The 17,347-nt window shown below is 44.8% G+C and overlaps 1 protein-coding gene across 1 annotated transcript in view; it reads right to left on the minus strand.

The window, feature by feature from the left end:
* The window catches only part of PRKCA (protein kinase C alpha), a 1,234,993-nt gene that overhangs the window by 785,531 nt on the left and 432,115 nt on the right, over positions 1-17,347 (minus strand). The gene's annotated exons all lie outside the window — the stretch shown is intronic.

Here is a 17,347-nt window from a genome sequence, read left to right on the forward strand (position 1 = left end):
TCATTAACAATTACGCGGTCAGCGATGCAGGGGTGCAACTAGACTAAACTTTCAGTCGGGGGTGGGGTTCTAATTCTTCCAGTCAATGGGGTGGGACAAGCATTTCAAACAATGTAGGCAGAGATATCTTTGTAGCCATTATGAGGGAAAGAACTTCCAAATTGCAGTTTCAATATATTGGACAAACACAAACCTATCATGATTGACAGACTGGCGTCCTTATTTATCCCTAGATACCTCCCTTGGGCTCAGTTGCTTGGTGGGGGGCCTCTTGCTGAGGCCATATTGTTGGTGGTTTGTGTTTGAACCATTTACTGCATATGGATATTTTGATTTGTGACGTGTTTATTTTGCTGTGGTTAGATATCATCCATTATTTGACTGTTTGAGACATTGCCGTATTGAGTAGTTGTCAAAATCAAATGGATTTTCATAATTAAGTAGGATTTGTTTATTATCTGCTTAAAAGTAACACTTGAGATTGAAGGAGGAGCTTGGGTGCAATAGAGAGCTAGGGTAACTTTTAAAGCGGGTAAGGGTGTTTGTTACATTATTGGGTGCAATAGAGAGCTAAGGTAACTGTTAAAAGAGGAGGTGAGGGTTGGATGTTTGGTACATTAGTTGTAAATTGAATGGAGCTGACCTGAAGAGAGGAGTGAGAATATGATCTGTCAGATAGAAAATCTGCAATCTGCTTCAGTTATGTGCCCTGCACTCTGAGGTTGTCTAGTATCTGTAGAATCTTGGCATGATGAACACTATCAAAGGCATGGAATTGGATGATGAACAGCATGGAAGAGCTAAGTAATCGGTGTGACAATGGTCTATGTTTAAGCCGTTGTAGTTTTAAAATTATTCCACCTGGATATCACTGCTGCTTTAGTGAGTCAGCCATACCAGAATCTGTTTTGGTGCTCTGAAACCAGGTTATTTTCTTTGAATGTAGATATATGTTTTGAGTTAGATCTTTCAATTGTTCTATCTCTTTGACTAAAAATAGTCTCTTATTAGTCAGCGGTTAGAATGGCTCAAAGTCGGTTTGGTTTAGGAAGGGATTTATGTAAGGCATTTAGAGTTCCTTTGGGAAAACACCTATATTCAATGAGTTGTTGGGTGCTCTAGTTAGATAAGTTGAAGAGATAGTCATGAGAACATTGGTCTGTAGGTGATTCTGCTGGCCCACAGGCATTTGCAAAATGAAGAAGGATTGATGAAGCATTGACGAGATTAAAGGGGAGTGGATGGAGACGTTGTTGTGTTTTGTTATCTGGTAAACTGCACTGAGCTTCTGGAATTGTGGTTGAGCAGTGGGAAGGGATGCAGATGAGTTAAATTGGTGGGTGGAAAGTAATGCAGGTTTGCCCTTCAAACTGCAAGGCCCTGTGATGAGGAGGCCTTCAGCTGTAAGGCCTGTTCCGATCTCAAACAACAGCTCCAGCCACAGCACACTCCCCCCTCCGGTACCAACCCCTGCTGAGCACTACTGCTATGCAGACCAAGATGGCTTAAATTTTGATCTAAATCATGGCTTCAGAAACACACAATGTCTAGAAAAAGGTGACCCCTTCCCCACATTACACCTTTCTTCACACTGGCTGTTATGGAGGCCTGTAACGTTCAGTACAGTGACAACAAGTGACTCTTGAACTGTAATTGCTTCCCCCACCTGCATCACACCCTTAGCCTGCAGTCTCACTCAACTCCCACACACCTACCCAGGAAGGCAACGGACATTGTTTTCCTCATCTCCCCGTTGTGTTTCTTTTCCCTCTCCCGCCTCCTCCCTCCGTGACTCCCTACCTTCGTATTCTTTCACTGATACTCAGGTCGGTTTTGTCTGTCTCTCACTTTGACCGCTTTGTTCCCCCTGAAGTACTTTTCCCCTTTGCCTGTCTGCTTGACTCTATCTGCACTCCTTAACCCTGTTTACCATTCCCCCTCTACCTTTCATTCCCCACAAGACGTATGTCTTGTTAGGCTGTGTGCTAATAACTCATATTATTGCGTAATCTCATGTTTTTTTTCTCCTATATCTATGCTTGGCTCCTGTGATTTATGTAATTATGTAACCTGTAATTTGCTGATCCTCATGTAAAGCACCTCTGGGTCAAGCCAGCGTTATATAAAACTTTGCAAATAAAAAACTAAACTCAGTTGCAGTGCTTCATCCTTGTTGTGCTGCTACCCCTCCTGCTACATTCACGTTGGCTGATCCCGCCACTCAATCCAGGCACCACGGCCTCAGTGGAATCTCCTTTCACGTACCATCCCACAGTCTTCGTACTCTTGCACTAGACCTGTAGTTACGGATGGAACTGGCTAGGTATGTCATACTGCAGGAAAAACAGATATTCTATGGGTGCATAGGTAGGCATGTGTGATTGCTCACATGTGTTGGGTAGTTTAATGTGTGATATGTTAGAGGTGTGGTGTGTAAGTGCTGAGTGACAGTGACTGGAGTAAGTACAGGGTGAGCAGTGTGAGTGCAAGGTGGAAGGGATGCCTACTTAGTTAAGTGGAGGGTGAGCGATGTGAGTGATGTGCCCATAGGGGAACTTGGAGCCCAAGGTGCTCTTGTGAGCAGGTAATATGTAGCCAAGGTGCTCTTGTGAGTGGATCTGGAGAGTAAAAGGTGAGACCTTGTGAGAGCAGGATGAATAGTGAACCTGTGTGAGTGTAGTGTGAGCTGTGTTAATGTAGGATGATTTATTCCTCGACACAAAGTAATTCACTAGGTCCTTGACAGTTGGCAAGTGGGGATTCAGGTGTAATTTGAAGTGCGTTTATCAAAGCTGATCCTGCATCAACATGCTATACCTTTGAACATGCAAAAAATAACTTTTCTAGAGGTGGGAGAGCCATTGCAGGCCAAAGCCAGATGCTGAGCTCTGGCTCTGGAAAAAGTGCACTTGGAACTTAGAGCCAAAACTTGATGCGACTTCTGCCACCCATGCCCTTATGTCAGTCACCAAGCCCCCTCTCCTTCATCTAGCTACTAAAGTGTGTACCCTAAACCCAAGAAACTTGGTTTCAAACTCGGTTTCCCTGCTAGAAAAAAAAATAGTTTTACCTTAGGAAATTACCTTATTTCACCGTGCTCCCTAGCTTTTATGGTCCCTTTTAAGAATATATATTTTTTAAAAACTCAATTTAGGATGTGCCTTCTACAAAAACTTCACTTTTATATCTTAATAGCCTTTAATGTTGCTCATGTTATAAAAATCTAAGCTTGGTTCACATGAAAACTGACTTACCTCCTGCTTCACTAATAGCCAGACTCACTAAAACTATGCAGCAGAGGGCGATCAAATTATGCAGCAGCCCTTTCAGTCCAATGGGCGTTGCGCACCTGCTCCCTTGTTCTACAACTAAACTTCGGCCTTTCAAGAATCCTAGTTGTTGCAAGGGAAGGTCTTCTTACCGCATCCCCAATCATAGAATAATCACAAGGACCAAATCAATGGCTAGGCAAGTTTACATTTGGTAAAAATAGAAGGGGAAATAGAAGTATAAACAAAGGAAATGAAATCCGCTGACCACCTATTTAATGGAAACAATAAAGTCTTCTGGCACCGATTTATGCTCTCGGCTCCTACTGTTGCTAGGCGACCTCTTAATGAAATAAAATAAGAGGCATACAGTGAGCGCCTGCGCATAAAATGAATTTCAGCCCACAAAGCAATGCACATCAGGAAAACCATGGCAGCCGGGGTCACCATTAGTTCATATTCCTTCAAGTAGAAAAAAGCCAGCCCATCCCCAGTACATCTCCATGAGGAAGCAGATGGACTATCCTCCTATGGAGGTCTTCCCCAGACCAGGCTAGAAAACAAGGTACAGCTACTGGAAAAGAGGCACAGGAGAGGCTAGCCCTGAAAGTACCATAGCCATCGGCATTACACCCCTTCAGGAACCCCCCAACCCGGAAGTACTGTTACTGTTGGGTGACTTGGGACTGGCACACTGTTTAATTGGAGCTGCATACTCCTCGTTCTAACACGTACTGATCTTTAGGTAAACACTGGCACCTACATTGCGACTAATTATCAAAACTGGCTTTGACGTGAAAATAAAGTTGTGTATATTCCGAGTAAGTAAGCATTAAATACATTATTATCCCACGGCACTTTGTAAAGAGACTCGGTACATAAGAGGGTATATACAATGTACACCAAGATACAGACAAACTCATAACTGTAGAATTAGCAATTTAATCACAGCCTCTTTTTGTGGCTCTGCTCTACTGTCTTCTTGCTTGTTTAAAGTGGTGAGATAGATGTTTCTGCAGTAAGGGCACATGAAATGAGTCGACCAATGGGCGATTGACAATAGTGAGTGTTCGCAGTCTGTCTCATAGTTTTGCTATGCTCATAGTCTGAACTGAAAAATGGTACAGGAAGAGACCCCTTAAGCTAAATATCCCTCATCTTGACCCTTCCTGTAGCCAAATTCTATAAAGTGAAGTGTAAGCTTCACGCTGCTATCAGGCCAGATATAGGTGAAAGATGACCAAGCCAGTTCAAGAACAGATGGAAAGAGTATCCATTGGTTCCGGCTGCAAGGCTTATGTACGTACAAAATGCTTATGGTCTTTATTTGTTATGTGCTTCCTGAGAAGTGACTGCAAGCAAAGTTGGGAGGTTTAGTGTGACCGCAGAGTTACAAGTTAGTAGCAAAATAATGGCTGTGCAAAGTTGGTGGCTCTCTGAATGGGAGTGTTACTGAAACCTCTTAATATACAACATGTTACATATGAACTTGAATGTTAAGTTGCCTGGTTTAAAAGTGGCCCTTGTAGGGCGACTTGTCCATTCTCTTCTTCCTCCAAGCCCATTAGAACAGGGAAAAAGCATGCACCAGGATCAACAATGCACGCTTTCAATGCCCAGCTATATGGCAGTGTGTGTGAGACATCTAAGGCATTAGGCCTATACAGAAGGCATCTTTCCCTGTTGAGAGTAACATGCAGGGGGAACCCTTGAGTGTATGTCCATCTCAAAAGCACTTTGGGGAAGACACAGGCTGTGGCCAGGTACCAAACGGAGATTGGTCAGAGTAACTGCAGTGACCAGTACTGTGGACAACCTTGGCTGGTGATCTAGCAGTGCTTTTGACCTCACTATAAAAGGGAAAATAAGTTACAGGCCAGTGGCATGCACGGAAAACAAGGTGAAGGGGGACACCAGTGAAGGAAAGTGCAAAGAAGGGAGGGAGCGACAGCCGGGAGATCAGGGTGCTGCCTAGCAATAATCCCCAAACATGCATGCAAGGGACAGAGAAGTTTCATGAGCCCAAGGAAAGTGCAGTATGGGGACAAATGGAGGAAGCTCATCTTCCCTGGAGCTTTAATAATACATACAAGGAAAGAGATAAAAGAGGAAACTGAGAAAAGAGGACACTGAGAAAAGGTAAGCTTGAAAGTTTGGGCCACCTTAAAACAAATGAAGCAAATATGAAATCTTTTAACCATAAACACTTTGGCTCTCATTTTGGTCTTGCACTAAATATAGCAGAAGAGGCTGAGGTAGTGTAATCTTTACTTATAGCCCTTGAAGCCATATTTTGGTGTCAGGATGGAATTGAGGGAATAACCAGTAGACCCATAGGTTATGGTGGCTATTTCACAGAGCTGCTGAAGACATCTCCAAGAATTAGCAGGAGATGCTTGGTGTTACTATAGTCACCTGGCGGTAATATCACTTCAAACTGGGGTAATATCAGAGAGATTTTCATAACAGAACAGAGGAAAGAATTTCTAGGAACCCTGTTGCTGTACATTTTTGCATTTAGGCACACTATGCACTCATCCTAATCCGGCCAATGCCAGAAAATACAGTATGTGAGTGAGGAAAGACTACGGTAGCCCCTCTCACCCCCTATTTACCTGACTTCAGGTGCCTGAACAGATTAGTCATGTTGATCTGGTGGCAAAGAGAACACACGAGAGCTGTCCAGATAGCGCCCAGGTCAAAAGGAGTAAGAGGAAGAACATGGGGCAAGCATAGATGAAGTTTAGAGAAGGAAGTCTGGTTTTCCAAGCCCAGAAGCAGGTCCAAAGATGGCAGACAGATGGTAAAATTACAGAGGATAGAATAGAGGAGAGATGCTCCTGGTATGGCCCAACTAGAAAGCAACAAGAATATGGTGAAAGGACTCTGGAGACCAAGAGTGATGACAGAGAAAGGCAAACGGGCCTGTCATTCATGCCAGACCGAGAGAAAACAACAGAGATGACTTTTCAGCCCTACAAGAAGAGAAGATGAAAACAGGACTGAGTGGGTGTTACGATGACATCAGAAGTATACTACATTATGGTTGAAGCTTTCTTTTAGGCACTTGACGAGTTTGATGAATGAATAAAGATGGTAAAGCAACAAACACATTAATATAATTACAATTCACAGCACATAAAAACAGTTAAAGGGGGACTTAAAGAACAATAATCAGAAGCGGACAAAGATGATAAGGTGGACGAAGGGGAATAGGACAATGAAGAGGAGAAGAAAGTAGTGAGAGAAAAGAATGCAGGTGTCTGAGTATGAAGATCATTTGAGGGATGTGCCATTGAGCCTCAATGTTAGAGAGCCCACATCTAGGGCTCTTTTAAGAGAAGAGGAACATGATGCAACAGATATGGGGCAAGGAAATGGTGTGTGTGTTTCAGCTGAACACACATGAACAGTGAATTGGAAAAGGGTCTGTAGGTCATAGAGTCACACACACTTAAAAGGAGCTGCAATGAACAGAATGGGAGGTATGACCAGCAGAGTGGCCATTAAAAAAGTAGACGGTGGGGAGGAATATATGGTTCGATTTAGAGAAGCAAGCTAGACATTACCAACATGCCGTATAATGCAAGTGTTGGGGAGAAAAGGCAGGTTTCATACAGATCCCTGTAAGGGGGGGGGGGGGCAAAAGTTGAAGGAGGCAAAATGTTTATGTATACTAAAAAAAATGGATTGTCTGATGAATCTGTAGGAAATCTGGCATCCTTAGAACAGTAAGCCTTGTGCTGGTATCTCATGTTTTGCGGAATTTCTATAAGGGAGAGCGGGCAATGTTAAGGGAGGGGGGCTTTAGAAAATCTAAGATTATGATTTACTAATAACTTTGGTGCAGTTTTAAGGAGTCGCATTAAAGTTGAGATTCCAGAGCTAGGCGTACTTTGCTAATGGTCTGCCAAATTGCATCACCCATGACATCACTCTAAAAACAATTATAGGGCATGATGCAGATTATGTGTTGCATGCCATGCAAGCATAAGAATTGATTAAAGGATTATTGAGAATTGAATAAAAACACATTGGCCACACCTCTATGAAATCAATTTAAATCAGCACTTTGTACAATTAATAACTTGAAGAAGGGTTGAGATCTCAAAGTGTGCTAGAAGAATGTACTGTAACATGAACACAGAGTGTCAACCTAGCCCAATACAATGGCACTTAATAAAAGAGCAAAGGGAAGAGGTCTTAGAATGTGAAAAAGGGATATACATTTTGCACAATATGTACTTACTGGCTTAAGTATATTTTAGACCGTTATGATGCACTGTTTAGGACCACAGATATTACATCACTGATATTGGCTGAAATCTATTGCTGTGCAAGATATATATATATATATACATATATATATATATATATATATATATATATATATATATATATATCAGTTATGTACAACTCCTGACCTTTAGTGGTTGTTAGTTTTAAAATGCCAAAAGAACTGCATTTTTTGGGGTCAATGATCCAAAACCTGACCACACAGCTATTTCCTATGGAGGTTTCAACTGCACCTGGAGAGGTTGCAGGGGCGGCAGCTGTTGGGCCTGGACTGCTTTTATGGGTTACATACCTGCCAAGGTTTTAAATAGCTATGTGTGACATTCAAATAATGTCAGTACAATTATGAGTGACACTTTCCTGCGAGCAAAATCAAGCAATGTAGACAAGGAAAACATATAAATATCAGAATTTACACCCATTTGAGCAACAAGAACCTCCAAGAAGATTTTAAAACTGCTGCAAAGCACCAGAAAAGGTCTCTCTGTCGACGTGGGACCCGGCCCAACAGGAAGGACATGCGAGGGCCCAACATGAACATGTTACACGCAGAGGCATCTTAGCTGCCTAAGAGTCACACAGTCTCAGCTGACTTGCAGAAGACAGGCTGTCAAACACCATTTTGCATTATCCTCACAGGCTGAGGCCGGCGCAGTTATTTCTCATACAGCATAGCATACAACTTAGGACTGTCAGAAACATGTTTTAAATTACCCCCAGCGGTTTTGAGAAATAAACCGCAAACATAAAGGAGGGGACAGAAACACACACTTGGTCACTATGCAGCAAAGCCCTTCCTCATTCACCCAAGCCTCTTAAATCATGTCGAACCGTGGTCAATGTGTGAAGTGAATCGCTGAAAAGCAAAGCCTCAAGAAGTGTTGCCTCCTGCCACCACTCGCACACCTGACCCATACCTAACCATCTGCCCTGGCCGCTATATTCCCACACCATACTATCACTGTCACCACTCTACCTGTACCTAAGCCCATCATTTCAAAATGTCTTTTTTCAGGGTGGGGCTCCTAAGACTGGTCGCGGTATCGGTCCTGCCATTAGTCAGCGCAAAAGCGGCGAAGAGCCGAGGCCAAGCGTGTGGAAGTAAGAGAGAGTTCACACTCCAGGCTGCGCTCACTTTGCCCTTGCTGTGGCCTCAACAACTCCACCTTCTGAAGATCAGCAGTTGTGTGGAGAGACTGGTGCGCCTTATGTGCTGAACAACTCCAGCACAAGGCCTGCCCCAGGCTGTTCACTCAACCGCCAGCGCCCTAGTGCGGTGAATCGGCTCTCTCCGGTGCTAGAGCAAACATTTATATTAATTTAAATTAACAGCGGTGCGAGTCTGCCAAAACCTTAACTCCGGCCGCTGGCGGCAGTAGGACATGTGTGCTACAAAACCCGTCCTGACCTCCTGACTCTGAGTCACGGAAGTTAGGATTGTAGCAAATATGACCTGCTGCTGCCTGTGGTGAATCCTAGTATAAAAGTTACATTGTAACACTTAGCAGCCATAGCTGCAGACTCCGAGACGTTCCCGGGAGAAGAGTGTAGGGCACACTGCCACTCCTCCCTCCAGCGTTAGTTTCAGCACAGCTCATTGGTGCATGGTTACTAGCGCTCCTGCTTAACAGCTCAGTAGGCGCTATATATGTGTGATAATGCATTTCAGTGCGGTGATGCGGATCACCACACTGAAATAACTTACTGTCACACGTGATGCGTGATAATTGGCAGGACTGGGGCTATAGGATTTTGAACTGAAACAATTTAAGCCCTGCACTACACCAAGGCAAAATAACTGGTTAAACCTGTTAAAGCTCAATAGGTAAGTCAAGCAGAGAGGGAAGCAGAAATAATGTTAGAAATTCCTGTTGCATTAAGGGGCACATTATACAGTGAAAGTCTAAAAAAGGAAATGTACACATCTGATAGAGTATGGGATTTGTGATTGAAGAAATAACCTTCCTATAGTTGTACCCTCTACATTTCACTTGGGAAATTAAAAAGAAAACAGAGCTGGTCTGGTGTTTGCGGCTTCAGAGCGTCCACAATCACAGAAGACAGATTTTCCACTGTAAGTCAACAGAAGTGAAATTGCATTACACTGAGAAAGAAAAACGGTTTTGTTCCACACTCTTCCAGGGGCAATCAATAATAGCTTCTCTGAGTTAGATAAGCACCCACGCTGGCCTTTGCGTTGGGATTTATTCAAAGCATTACCATGGAGAACAGTTATCTTTATGACCCTGTTTTATTCTTTTTCTCAAATAGAGTTATTTTTGTTTAGAGGCTGAAAGCCTAAAACTGCAAAATTGTCAAGGTTCAGCTGGGGGACTTTTTTGGCAAGGCGCCAACTTCTTGAAATACATGCAATGATCTATTCAGTGAGCTTAAAGTTAAATGTAATGTGCAAAGATGACTTCACGCTCATCTAATGCCATTCAGACATCTGACAAGCATTGGCAAGGCCAAAAGGTTTCGCCTCAGGGACCTATTGGCTTTGACGATGCGACAGATCTGGTGCCTCACTGCGATGTGACGTTCCTGAACGATGCCTGGTTTCTTGCAACCGCACAGCAGGATTTGCGTCAGAATCAGTGCAGTGATCTCAGACTTCGTAGACCGATGCACTCGGTGTGGTGGGCAGCGATTCCTTGAGACGCAGCCAGGCGAGCTATCAGTTTCTTCGGCGATGCGTCGGAACCAGGTGCGGATGTGTCACGCTGCTCCTTGCTGTGTTGCTTTTCCAGCTCCCAACAGCCAGAACAACTTCCGGAGGCCCAGAACAGCTTCAGGCACCTCTTGGCAGGTCAGAACTCTCAGCAAGGAAGTTCAGGGGAGCTGGGGGTGAAGTCCTTGTGTACCTGAGACTTCAGAACAGGAGTCAAGCTCTTCTTCAAGCCCTTGGAGATCTTCCTCAAGCAGAGGACACAGCAAACCGCAAAGTCCTTTTCCCTTTCCTTGGCAGAAAGTAGCCACTGCAGGCCAACCCCAGACAGCAAACAGCACAGGGGCAGTACTCCTCCTCAGTTGCTCCAGCTCTTCTCCTTGGCAAAGGGTCTTCTTGATATCCCAGAAGTGATCTAAAAGTCTGGGGTCTGGGCCCCTCTTTTTATACAGCAAATTCATGTGTTCTCTGGTGGCAGAGAAGCCCTGTGCTCAGTCAAAACCAGTTCTGTCCTCTCTGGTGCAGCTTCCTGGCAGGAGGTGGAGATAGCCTTGTGGACGGCAGACCTAGTCCATTCGGGTAAAAGGAAGTCTCCTCCCCCTACTCTAAATGCAGGCCAGGACTATTGAGCCCAGCCCTGACTCATCCTGACTCTCTGGAGCCACTGCACCTCCCCAGCCCCTGTCACTCCAACACCAGACAGTCAATATGCATCCAAGCAGAGGCACACTGGATGGCTAAGCAAGAAAATACCTAATTTTTAAAAGTGTTATTTTCAAACACAAAAGGTAGAAATCACTATGAGATGTTATAAGCAAACGTCCCATTCTATCCTATGGGAACAGGAAGCCTTGCGATAGTGAAAAACTAAAATGGCAGTATTTCACTATCAGGACATGCCACACACACCAGGACAAGTCCTACCTTTCACACACACTGCACCCTGCCCACAGGGGTACCTTGGGCCTGCTTTAGGGGTGACTAACATGTAAGAGAAGGGAACGTTAGGGCCTGACAAGTGGGTGCACTGGCCAGGTCGACATGGCAGTACCAGACTGCACATCGACAGGCTTGAGTTACATTTAGTCAGCTTATGTGGGTGGCACAGTCAGTGCTTCAGCCCACTAGCAGCATTTGATTTACAGGCCCTGGGCACACACAGTGCACTGGACTAGGGACGGACTAGTAAATCAAATATGTCAATCATGGAATCACCAACCCAAACAATAATTTACAAAGAGAGCACTTGCACTTGAACAGCAGTGGCAAAGTGCCAAACGCATCTAGACCAGAAAAACGAAATCCAACACACAGCAAAAACACTGGAGGCAAAGGCAAAGGCAAATATACAGGGGAAAACCACGCCAAGTATGCCAAGTCTAACACTTAAACAGTACAAAATAAATTCCACGCTTTATAAGCACTCTAAAACATTATTTTACCCACAGTGGAAGAATGGATCTGCTTGGCCAAGATCTCAATTTTTAACTTGTTCAATACCCAGCAAAGCTACCATCCCACAGCATGCAGTACCACAAGAACATGCAGGAGCAATTAAATAAATGTAAATTGCTTTCAGTAATGGGTGCTGAATCAAATTAATTGGACCTTGGTGACTCATTTTGTACTAAAGAGTATTATTTTTTATTATACATTTTATGAATACCACAGCTATAATTAAACAAAAATAAGTGAAACTTTTTTTTTATCCTGCAGCACTGACTTAATTACAAGCAATTAAGTTTCAAGATGTATATATATTGGCTTTGCAGTGGCTTGATGCAGTGGATGCACATGACTACTGTATGAAAGTCTCAAAAAGGGAGTTCATCCCTACTTGAAGAAAAGAGTGCAGTTCCAACCTGGCACAAGCAAACGGAGATCCTCTAACGAAGGATTACTTAGACCAGCATCCTTCAACCCTTCAGTCTTTCCAGCATGATGGTTACTTAGTTTGAAGATCATGAAATGGAACTCCTTACCAGACTCAGAGAAACCTCAAAACTCTACTGTTCTTATAAATCTTGACTATTTGATTCCTGTGTTGATTTCTAGGCTCAGGCTCTCTCTGATGAACAAGGCATCTTCATTTATTACACAACATATAAAGAGTCAGTAATAACGATAAATTTCGAATGCCTAGGGTTTCCAAGAGCGATTACAAGGATGAATGTTTTTCAAAGGCAGTGATACAGTCCAGATGCTAACTCATTGTGCCAACTTAGATTGGCATCTTTGCAGTGTCATTGGATGTGCATGTAACACTCAGTGAGATTATTCTTGAAAGCACATATATCAGTTCTGGTAGTGCACACTTATAATTACATTTGTGTGGATGAAACAATTTAGGGCTTCAATTTAAATCACTTCCCCACTGGCCTAGGATGCCTGTTGCTGAAAGATAAGATTCCCTTTTCAAGGTGTTGGTCCCTCTTCTCTCATATCCTGTCTGAACAATGCCTACGCGGTCAGGTATCTATAAGGAGAAACTCACAGACTGTTGTGTACTGTCCAGTCTACTCGTTGACCTAAATGGGTAAAGGCCAATGACGCTGTTTGCATCCACATTGATCTTCTCAGAGATGTAGACTTGTCATGTACATATATTTTCCATGTTCACCACTAAGACTACATTTTGTGGTCACATCTGCCCTCCTGTCTACCCATAGACTCAAATGGGTCAGGGGCAGTGAGGTTGTTTAATGAGCTTCTCAGAGATATAGGCTTAATCTGTACTGTATATATGTTTTACATGTTCTCTACTAAGATCATAGTTTGTGGTTACTTCTGTTAGTAAGACGTAGTGTCAGACATATTCATTATTTTATTTCTTAATGAAGTCTTATGCTGCCTCTCTGCTGCCAACCCATAATTAACAAGCACTTGCAATGCAATAGGTCTCGCATTTGCTAGACTTTGAGCTACTGATATTGTAAATGACAAACCTTTCATCTATGTGTTGGTTTTAAAAACAGGTAAATAAAAGGCATTGTCTTTTAGAATGGGAGTTAGGCAGTGTGCCACAGCATTGAGAATTTTGAAGTCAGATCTTAGAGATGCCATTGTCCTTGGTCAGACTAAACTTTTATATTCTGCATGGCGTTTGAGGGCTACCCTTACGAATTATATGAAAAAAGATCACTCCGTTTTGGAGTACAATATAGAGGATACAATAACTAGACCTTAGTGGCTACCTATAGGAATATATTTAATGATAGACCTGCATCTTAAAGCATTTTTATTGTATTGATATTTTAACATTTATAAGCTAGTTATTGTATATTGCGCTCAAATGGCATTTTGCAAAAAAAAAATATGTAAATGATAATCTTGCTTTTTTACTGTAAGTTTCATGGGGGATCATTCCCGAAATAAACTTGATTGATTACCATCCCTCATCTCACTAAGTATTTGTGATAAGTTTGGAAAGGGGTTCTTATAGACCCAAACACAACTGACAGGGGTGTGAAGGTCCATACATATGCTGATCTTGTTCCAGCATTGGAAGCGGATCACAGGGTCAACCATTTGGAGGTTGCTACAGGACCGAGTATTCCTTTTACTTAAAGTGTATTAGGTTCCTTTTGAAATAGTTCTCACATCAAGTATTAACTGGATTTAACTGTGTGTTTTGTCGTCTAAATCTGGAATGTAAGCCTTATGTAATGAGGCACTTGGAGAGGGGAGGACTAAGCATCACAAAGGAAGCAAATGATGGGGAAGAACAACGAGTAAAGAAGCGCACAGCTGAGAGAGTAACATACAGAGCGGGTGGTAGAGAAGCACATGGTCTAGAGAGGAACAAGTACGCTGGAGGGAGAGAAGCACCCAGCAGAGAAACAACAATGTGAAGCATTTGGGAGGGAACCACAACCGCAAGAGATCAGACCAGAGCAGAAAACTGAGAAGCAGATGGGTGAGGCAGGAATACAATTGCTGGGGGGAGAAAGCACTCAAGCAATAAAGAGTAACATGGAGTCCGGTGAGAAAATCATATGGGCAACAAACTGCAATATGGAGCACAGGCGGGTGAAGAGAAGCATACAAGAGTGACAGCTAGAAAACGTATGCATTAACATGGAGTGTTTACATTAAAATAAAACTCATTTGCTGGAAGTCAGCAGTGAAAGGTATAAAAGGCAGTCCATTAGTGATGGTAATACGGCTATTTTCGAGGGGTTGGACAAACACAAGATTGACAAACTGCAACACAGAAAGCCATTAGATAAGGAGCGAACAAATGAGAGTGACAAAGCCAAACCAATGGTAAGCAATGGGCTTATTCTACCTCCAGGTAAGCTCTCAGTAAGCCCACAAGAGGTCTTTTGAAACCAGACTGCTGGGCTGACTGGTATGCTTGACCTAAATATGTGCATCTATTCCCTTACTTGCTTTCCATGTTACAAAAAACTAAGTAAGAGACATTACTGTGGTAAGCCAACCTTCTGCGCCAAGTAAACAACCATGCACAAGAATATCAAGGTCCCTGGAAACCTGAGAGCGAAGCATACATCACCGCCTACACCAGAGGTATTCAAACTTTTCCAGGTTGAGCCCCCCCAGCTGAATTCCCCCAGATGTTGGGCCCCCCCACCACCCGACCGAAACCTCGGGAATCCGGCACACCACATGATCGACTGCAACGCGCACACCACGGGCCATATCCGGCAAACAATGCTCAACACAACAAGAGTGCCTAGCAAACTGCAGGCCTGTGAGTGGGTGTGGAGAATCGACAGAGGCATACCACACAGCTCAAAACACAATCCTCCAAGGCAAAGGAAGTCATCACAACCCTCCCCATCCATCATGTACACCTTGTCATCCACCAACTCCCCCACCATTCATTCCGTCCCTCCATCTGTGCCCCATCCACATCCAAACCCCTTCAACCACTGGCAAACCCATCCACCATCCATCCCTCCATCCACCCCCTCACCCATCCATCCACTCTTCCACCCATCCATCCAACCACTCACCCCTTCACCCAAGCTATCCTCCCACTCATCCATCCACTCCTCCATTCATCCATCCACTCTTCCACCCATCCATCCACTCCTCCACCCATCCATCCACTCACTCATCCATCCAACCACCCACCCATCCAGCCATCCCCCACCCACTCATCCATCCACCCAGTCACTCACCCGTCCACCCATTCAACCACCCATCCATCCATCTCCATGCTCCTCTCCTCACCCATCCATGCACACACCTGCTCATCCACTCTGCCAATCATTCATCCATGTCCTCACTCATCCATCCATCCATCCTCCCCCTCTCTCTCCATTCCCCCTCACCCAGCCACCCATCCCTCCATCCACCCTTCACCCATCCACCCACTCATCCATCCACTCATCCACTCATGAATCCATCCATTGACCTCTCACCCACCCCTTCACTCCTCCACCCATCCCCCGTCCATCCACCCTCCTCAATCACCCATCCATCCCCACATCCACCCCTTCACTCATCCATCCATTCATTCATTCATTCACCCCTTCACCCATCAATACATCAATCCATCCATCACTTCTCTCTCATCCATCCACCCCCCCATCGATCCATCCACCATTTCACCGATCCATCCATCCCTCCACCCATCCATCTACCCTTCCAACCATACACACATCCATCCACTCCCATCCATCCCTCCACTCATGCATCCATCCTCTCTCCCACCATCCATCCACCCCTTCACCCATCCATCCATCCATCCCCTCACTCATCCATCCACCCCCATCCCATACATCCGCCATGTCACCCACACATCCACCATTCCACCCATCACTCCACCCATACATCCACCACTCAACCCATACATCTATTCACCCACATGGCAACATAACGGACGTCTGGTGGCCAGCTCCACCCGACATCCCTCACACATTTGATGATTCAAATTCGAATCTGCAGACCAACATCTTCATGAGTTGATGACCGCAGACCAGAGCCCACCGTCCCGATTCATGGCCCAAACCCGGATTGCAACCTCTCCCTCCCTTCCCAAAATAACTGAAGGACTCCAGCCCCCCCTCCTCCCCCTCACTCCCACCCCCCTTGAAAGGCTCGGGCCCTGTGCCAGAGCCCACCCCGCCCATGCCTCAAACCCTCTCCAGAAACCTTCTCTCCCTTCTGGGAAGAGCTAACTCTCCCAGGAGGGGGCCAATTCACGGAGTTGACAGCTTCAGCTGCAGTGGGAGGCAAGGGGTCTCCTCTGCTAAAGCTGAAAGCGTCTGTTTGTTTGCTATCGTTTTTAGCAGAGGAGACTCCTTGCCTGCACTGCAGCCGAAGCTGTCGACTCCATGAATTGGCCCCCTCCTGGGAGAATCACCCAGACAAAGGAACGGGCACAAAGGGAAGATCGGAGTGGAGCGCGCGCCTCCCCTGGGATGGTGCCGCGCCCCCCCAGGGGGGCGCGCCCCACAGTTTGAAGAACCCTGGCCTACACTATGCCCCCACTCAGTCCTAGCCAGATGCGAAAAACTCGTATGGGCAAAAAAAGTGTTCATACTCCTTAAAATCGTACAACGTTATTATCATGTTGCACTAGGCAAGCGGGGAAGGTTAGTTCCTACTTATCAAAACTACGGCTAGAGACAGTGGTTTTAGAAGCAGTGGGCGGATTGGAGCCTACCCCTTGGCACACAATGGACACGTTACAGTTCCGGTCCTCCTCCTTACCATCCATGCTGTGCGTAGCTGGAGTGCACACTTCTTGCAGTCTTCAGCTCGTACGGTCCTTTCCCTTTCGGAAATGCAGAAGTCCTACCCCCACGCCTCTTCAAACAAGGAACTATCTCACAAATTGTTTGCGTTACAACATGTTTTAGTCAAACAAATGGAAGACTTTGCCCTGAGTGCAAAAGCAAGACCTTCAAACTCTGTCCAATCAGCGATCTTCTTCTCTGTCCAGTTACCAGAGACAGTAAGGTCCGAACAACACCCCAACGTCTACTGGTAGTTCCTCCATCTTTAACTCCGCACAACAGGAACCAGTCTTAGGTCTGCAGCATGCATTTATCCACAGGTCAGATGAGGATCTTATTGGACCCCCGAGAGCCTGGGTAAGACTCCGCTTCTTGAAGCATGTGACGCTTTGCGGGAAGTCAGG

Source organism: Lissotriton vulgaris, chromosome 7 (genome assembly GCF_964263255.1).
Source record: "Lissotriton vulgaris chromosome 7, aLisVul1.2, whole genome shotgun sequence".
NCBI classification, from domain to species: Eukaryota; Metazoa; Chordata; class Amphibia; order Caudata; family Salamandridae; genus Lissotriton; species Lissotriton vulgaris.